At 32.6% G+C, this 7,994-nt stretch overlaps 1 long non-coding RNA gene across 1 annotated transcript; it reads left to right on the plus strand.

Moving 5' to 3' along the window:
• The first annotated feature begins 6,690 nt into the window (after positions 1 to 6,690).
• LOC145128764 (uncharacterized) lies at positions 6,691 to 7,584 on the plus strand. Its single transcript, XR_013717094.1, has 2 exons — positions 6,691 to 6,911; positions 7,209 to 7,584. It is a non-coding gene; the product is annotated as an uncharacterized LOC145128764 (long non-coding RNA).
• Positions 7,585 to 7,994: the final 410 nt, after the last annotated feature.

Genomic DNA, 7,994 nt, shown 5'->3' on the forward strand with positions numbered 1-7,994 from the left:
TGGTAGGTAATGTTTAATGTGAATGAGATTATAACCATACTTAATTGACTAGTATTTTACACGACGTTCTTCAGGCATCGAAAATTTATGCCATTTGTCACCCGTAGACTTGCCGGCCCCATTTGTAGCTAACAGCCAAGGTGCGGGATTGTTAGTCCCGTATAGATCTATACACAAACTCACGCTCTCCCTCCAGGAGACTCTGGTTATAAAACATGACTTAGAAAGAATATTACTAAGCACCATGAAGTAGTATCTCACATTTTAGTATTAACTCGTTTACATATAGTATGAATATCTTCTCTTGTTCTTGTAAATGAATAATGTACTTGCAATGAAAGTAGTTTGTAAGTATGTATTGATTCATGTAATGTATTTTGAACTAGTATTAGTGTGAATAGATCTCAAAACTATACCTATTATAGTTTCCTAATGTTATGTTTGTACTGAACTGATTGACAATGTTATTGAAATAAATTTAATACTCATATATATACTTAGCATGTATAATTAAAGTTTAACTGACAATCGGACAGGTGATCCTACCCTAAGCCCACAACCAAACAAGGAACATGAGTCAAGGTAAAAGCACTAGTCCTAAGTCTGTTAAATCCTGATAATACATAAGAATATATGTGAATATGATTTGACAAATAGGACAATTTAAGAGTTTGAAAACAATTTAATAAGTTTATAAAAGTATTAGAATCTTAAGAATGGTTTGTAATCGAATGTGAGTGTTAACACAAATATGTTGTGTTCTACTTGTATTCTCCCCCTGAAAACATTTAAAAATGGTAAAACATAGGGGTATGAACTCACCTTTTGTGAGTGATCGAGTGGAGAGGCAGTGTAGCAGTAATGATCCTCTAGTTTAGAAACCCGTGCGAGAAGTCGTTATCTAATAATAATTATGAACGATATCGAAGCTAAATTAATAAATATATTAATTTAAATTGTTAGACAACACTAAATTATGTAAGAAATACTTACATTAATTTCTTAGAATATTCGAAGGTGTTCTTGGCGTTCTTGGTGTGTTATTGGTGTTCTTGGTGTGTTCTTGGTGTTTATGTGAATCTTCAAAGGGGTTCTTGGTAAAGGATATGAAGATATGAAGATCTTGGATGATACTTGAGAGAAAATGAAAAGAATTTGGATGGTACTTGAGAGCTAAATGAAAGAGTGTTCGGTGAGAAATGTGAGAAGTGATTTGTGAATTCGGTTATATCCTTATATATAAGGGATGTATTCGGCCTTAATGGGCCTCCAAATTGTATGATTTCGGTTTCTAGTCAAAGGGGAAAAAGGAATTCGGTCTTGCTACCACAAATGGTGTGAATTTGGTTTCAAGTCCAAGAAAGAAAAGGATATCGATTTCAAGTCAAACCAAGAAGGGAATTTGGTTTTTGCTTATATAAATGGGGTGATTTAGGTTTTTTCTTAAGGGATTAGATTCCCTTGACCGAATTTATATTAAACCTTGTATTTTTGGTGATTTAAGTTAGGTATTAAGCTTGTAAGTGTTCATATTAATAAGGCATTACATAAATACCTACACACAAGTTAAATAAGCATGCACACAAGGCATTCAAAGTTCTTATTGCATCCATTTATGTTGTAAGTTTACGTACTCATGATTGTAGTTTAGACTTTATTCGAATTAGTTTGACTTACAATGACTCGAAATAACGGGTTGTCACACAAAGGCACCCTTGGCCTTGGATTTTCGGTAGAGACAACATTTGAGAGCCCCGTTTTCTAGGAAGGCATCTCTACGTCATGTGTAGTGACTGAGTACGTAGGGTGTACTCAGTTTGTGTTGACTTTTGATTTTTGGACTTTTCCCTTTGACTATAGATTTGATCAAGTTTGACTTAGGGGTAATTTGAAAAGTAGATTGAGAGTAGGTCTCTGTTTATTGTATAGGTGACCGGTAGAGACAACATTTGAGAAAATGATCTATTCAGCTATTTTTCAGACCGTGAGGTGAGTTTTCCTCACTGTACTTGTGGGTAAAATGCACCAATTTCGACCCACTAGATTATGTATCCCGGTATATTGGATGATATTAAGTTGGTTATAGGATAGACTGGTAGATCTGTATGATTACTTGTAATTACTGATTATTGATTGTTATTGTATATGTCGACATGTTATGGTTTGTTGGGTTGAGGCGGTCCTGTTTTATGCTAAAGGCCAAGATACCCAAGGATGTCTGGATACGCTGTGGGCCCTACGAGGTAGTCCAGTTAGGCCGAAGGCCTGGATAGCGGTCCAGATAGGTTGTAAGCCCTGGGAAGCGGTCCAGTCATGCTGAAGGCTCATGTATGCATGTTGTTATCTGTCTGGTTATGTGTGGTACTTTGGGGGAACTCACTAAGCTTTGGCTTCCAGTTTGAATTTTTGGTTTCAGATACTTCAGAGGGCAGGGGCAAGGCAAAGGCTTGATCGTGCACATCATCCTATATTTTTATGAGATTATGATTTTGGGATACTCTGACTCATGTTTATGACTTTTTGAAACTATGTTTTGTAAAAACTTATGGTTTTGGATTGGTTTCAAAATTGAAAATTTTACCTTTATTTTTGGGATGTTACATAAAGTCTATAAATTATTGATTAAATAGTGGAAGACAACCCATTGGTGTGCGGTTGAAGGTTAATTTTCTCGACGACTACCACAACAAAGGTAACAATCATGATTTCACGGGCATTGTTTATATGTGTTTAGAGACATTAAGTAGTAGTACAAGAATGTTAATGGAAATATGGAATAAAATAAAGAAGAGTATGTAAATGGAAAATGATGGGATTATCGTATGTGAATGACTATGATTATTTAGGCACATAGTGAGTAGTGATGCATATATATTAGCAATTTTTGTCTATAAAGAAAAAAGCAATTTAATTTTTAAAGTATATGTTACATTATTTAACAAATAACTATATTTTTTGCTATAAGTCTAAGACCTATAATGGATACATTGTTTTTTCGCGATCAATAAACCCTTGTCTAATTCTAATAACATTTTAAAGATGGTCCCGTTCTATATAAGCCCGCCAATCTTTGCATCAACACCACCCAATCCACTTTTTTGTAACTTAATACTCTTTTCTTAGATTCAGTTACACATTCAATCTTTTTCTTGAGCCCACCACCATGTTGAATAGATAACTGGGCATCCTTGTTGGTACTAGTCCACCATGATAGAAGTCTGGATAATCTGGATCGACTTTAGGAAATGAGTTGTGATATGAACAACAATATGAATCTTCCTCGTTTTTCACAATGCCAAATACCATCTTTGGGTGTTGTTGCAACTTGCTTAGATGAACTAATGTTTATATGAAAGTGAATGGCCAACCTGAAAATATTTTACTAATTGTCATTTGCGATAATATTTAACTTTTGTGTTTATCATTCTCAATCGTGCAGTGGTGGTCATTGGGAAAATAAAGGTGCTCGAATGACTCGTGAGACATAATACTCATTCGAGATGTGTGCAATTGTTGTTAGTAGTTAAACCGATAGAACAAAAGAAATATCAATAGCATTACGCTCACATGATAAGATTGTCGAGTAAAGTCCTTCATTGGCAAGGTATGAAAGGTTTTCCACATCTGTGATTTTTACCTGTTTAGGTCACTACAATTAACCTAGTTATTTCAAGAACTTCAAAGAGTACTGTTGCTCTTATGTTGCTCTTGTTTGAGTATAATCATATCTTTTTATAATTGTCTTCGTAGATGCCTCACTAATTTGCAATCTTGATTGGTGTGATTTGTGGGTTTTTTTTGCTAATTGAAAAAAGTTGTGTTTGGTAGAGATGTTCTACAAATCATATTCTATTAAGGGATTCGAATATTAATGATTAACTAGAACTTGCCCCCTCCCTGTTTTGCGGGGGACACAAACGAAGTTTTGCTTACTATGTTTTAGTCACACAAAAGATAATTACTACTATTAATCGTTTTATTGTTTTGTGAGCACTGTTTGGGGGGACCAAACTTGCCAACATAGGAAAGTGTAAGGACCAAACTTGTAAATTTCTATTACTTAGGGATTATTTTTGCAATTTTTTAAACATGACCGTTTCTATAAAAACAAAATACAAAATGACATTTTCTATAAATTATCGGGAAGTTTTTGTAAACATGTTGACCGTTTCTGTAAAGAAAATACACAATGACATTTTCTGTAAATTACAATTTATAGAGACAATTTTTGTAATTTATTTTCTTTATAGGGGCCATACCTGAAAGCATATAAAAATTCTGAAATGTAGACTGTTTTTGTAAAAATAGAAACTTTACAAAGACCTTTTCTATAAATTAAAGAATGGTAGAGATTAAATATTTCAAAATCTAAAACGTTTGTGGCATAACTTAGAAAAACATTAGGCAAAACTATAGAAAAACATTTAAGATATGAAGTTTGTTTTTAATATATAGGGCGTGTTCGGCAAAACTAGCTGGTAGCGGGTAATTTGTAGTTGGTAGCGGGTAGCTTGTAGCTTGTAGCGTTTTGTTAAACGTTACATGAAGTAACATTTGGATTTGAAGTGTTTTGTTTAAACTAAACGCTAGAAGCTTGTAGTGCGGAACGAGACTTTCTGTTCAAAACGGAGCGTTTTGTCAAACGCTAGAAGCTAAAAGCTCTCAAACGCTCCGTGCCGAACACGCCCATAGTATAGTCACATAAAATATATTTAAACTATTTACCTTTTATAAAATATTAATATTCTACAAAAGTATCATAAATCATAAATGAGTTATAAATTATCCCTTTCGTTTACTAAAAACTATTCAAATAATGGTATATGAATATAAAATTGTAATCTTTTAGACTTTTACTTTCAGATAGCACATTTTTAGAAAAATAATATTTTATAAAAAAAATTATTACCGCTATTTTATTAACCTTAATAATAAGACATTTGACCGTATCCTGATTAACTTGTTCGAAAATTGGTAGAGATCTCTAAAAAAACAATGATACTTTTTTAGAATAATAATAAAACAAATACTTTTTTGTCGTCTATAATCGAAGTCTATGCTTACTCACTCAAAAACATAAATTGGCTATTTGAGAACCATATTAAATAAAATCCTGATTTTTTTTTCTTTTTCTTTTTTTTTTTAAAAAAAAAATGAAAGATCTTTCTTTTGCTATATCCGACTTAATCAACCTTTTATTAACATTAGAGATTAATTGGGTAAAAAGTCAACAATTTCAATTAAGAAAAAACAACAGACACAATAGAATTGAAACACATAACAAGTCAAAAGGAATCATATTGGCTTTGACCTTTTAACTTTTATATATATTTTATATATTAGATATAATTATTAGTCTTTTTTTATTTTTAATTATATAATTTAATAGATTCAAATATAAGCTCATCAATCTCTCCATTAGTACAAACAATTCATATTTAGTAGAAATAGGTTCTTAAAGGGTTTCTATCTGAAACTCTCCAAATATATAATTCATTTATAAGTCTCTAAAAACGCTATCTTTATATAATTATGCAAATTGTAGTAAATAAGTCGTTGAAAAAAAAAAGTTACCACACGTACCATTCATATCATTTACTCAAAATTGAATTTATACAACTTCCGACTTGTTAAACCCATAAATGCTTTTATTTTTATTTATTTTTTTCTAAATGCTTTATGAATTTATTAATACAACTTATACCACTTTAGACTTGTTTAACCCATTAAACCATTCTATTTATAATTAAGTTTTCTCTAATTTTATACATATGATAATTCGTTATAAGTTTGTTAACTGAAATTATCACTTTTGACTTGTTTAATCCAATACCCCAATTTCATGTTTAATTAAGTTCCTTTAATTTTATACAAAATGATAATTTTTTGATAAACGAGTCGAAATTACACAAATTGACTGATAATTGTCAACTAAAGATTACATGTCAACAGTGGAAAAAGAAATTGTTCTTTTTAATACCTTTTCAACTCTGTTTCTTCATCGAGATAACTTAACATCATACAGAATTACAGATCACACAATTTCAGCTCAGATTAAGAAGATAATTAGAACATATGAACATATAAACGATAATCGTTTGAACTCTGAACATTATTAGGTTTAATTTATCAGTAATAAACAAACCAGAATTGAGCAATTACACTCGCCGTCGCCAAGAACAGCTAGAAAAACCCACAAAAAAAGCTACGATAAATTATTCCTCAATCGAGAAAACTGAAGATCTACCTAATAAACAAAAACTTAGTACAACAACAAAATCAATTGAATCCAGTTACCTACCACCGATCACCATCGCCAATCGCCAATCGATCCGATCACCTTCACGAACAAACCGGCGACACCGTCGAATCTCTTCTAAAGCGTCGTTGGCTTCGTCTCCGTCGATCTCCGGCGAAACAAAAACACGAGAAAACAGTTCTGAGCACGTTTCGGAGCACCTGTCCCCTTTCTGGAATCAACCGTGGCCGAGTTGACGGTTGTGGAACACGACGGAGTGCAGGCGGTGGTGGGTGAGGTGGAGCGGTGGTGGACATGTTTAGGATGATGTGAGTGTTTATATAGAGTGAAAAAGTGAAGAAGTGAGGTGGAGGACGGTGGCTACGTCGGTGATTACACCGGGAAACGGCGAGGAATGTGAGTGTGAGTGAGTGGATTGCCGACAAGAAGAGTAGAGGAGTGGCTTAAGTAAGAGAATGTGTTGAATGCGCGTTTGAATCTTAACGAGTAAGGCAGCGTGTGAGACGTGTATGCAATATATATTAAGCTTAGGCTGCAAGAGAATCATTCTTGGCTCCAGTTTTTGTGTGTTTGAATGGGTCTTGTTTAGGCTTATGAGATGATCCCCTACAACCTTTATTTCTTAATGCTTCTATGCAACTTGTTTTTTATGGTAAGGATTAAATCTTATACATTCTCTTGTTAAAGATTTTTTTTTTGGTGTTTATATTTGTATAAATGATTTTGTTTTTTTTTTTAATTTAGGGGACATTAGTTGATTATTTTGTTATAATTGAATATGATTAATCGTTAGGTTAAACGAGAATATGCAATAATCGCGTTAGGTTATTCGATTATTTTTGTTATAATTCGAGTATGACTGGTAGGACGACTTAAGATTAATGTGTTTCTAAGCAGAATTCAAAGAGGTGCTCATCGATTATCTACTTATCTTATTAGCATATTAAAGATGGTTTGCAGGGCTTCATGTGGAGCTCCATCGACTGATTGTTCGCATCAGATTTCAAATTCTCTATTGCATTATTTAAATAGGGTTCTTTTCACAACTCCCATGGAACTTGTACGCTATCAGTCATTAAGGGATACATTGACTTAGAGAGTGGTCCATCTTTCTCGCAGAAAATCGATCAGAATGTGAACACACTGCGTTTTACTATGAAGGATCGAACAATGGGATTCAATCATTCCTAGTGAAACACAACATGTTCGAGGTTCATAAGGTATTACTTCCTGTCAAAGTTCGAGCCATAATTTAGTAAAAGTAACTCTATTAAGATATATATGCTTGTATTAAAAAAAATTGGTTGCATGGATTTGAATTTGTATAGATGGCGTAGATGAAATTTTGAAAAGTGAAAACGAGATTGCCTATGATTAAACGATAACCAAATTACTTAAAGTGAACGAATAACATTTTATTTATACCTTAGACAAATATGTATAACTAGGTCTTGGATAATATACTATAATTGTGAAAACTATACAAAGTAATTCTTATATGTATTTTGTTCTGGATCCGGATAATATAACATTTCCTGGCAACATGTCATTTTTAGTCCATTCAAGTCTTGCGCAAATCATTCACTATCATTAATATATTTCAGATATAAATAAAATCTGCATAGATGTCGGTTTTTCATTATAATAGACAAGACATGTATAACAACATGACAAAACAATTTTTAATATTAAATTTTATATATACTAATAACTTCTGTCTGATTCACCAATAATA

Source organism: Lactuca virosa, chromosome 8 (assembly GCF_052849685.1).
Source record: "Lactuca virosa cultivar CGN04683 chromosome 8, Lactuca_virosa_CGN04683_v6, whole genome shotgun sequence".
Lineage (NCBI taxonomy): Eukaryota > Viridiplantae > Streptophyta > Magnoliopsida > Asterales > Asteraceae > Lactuca > Lactuca virosa.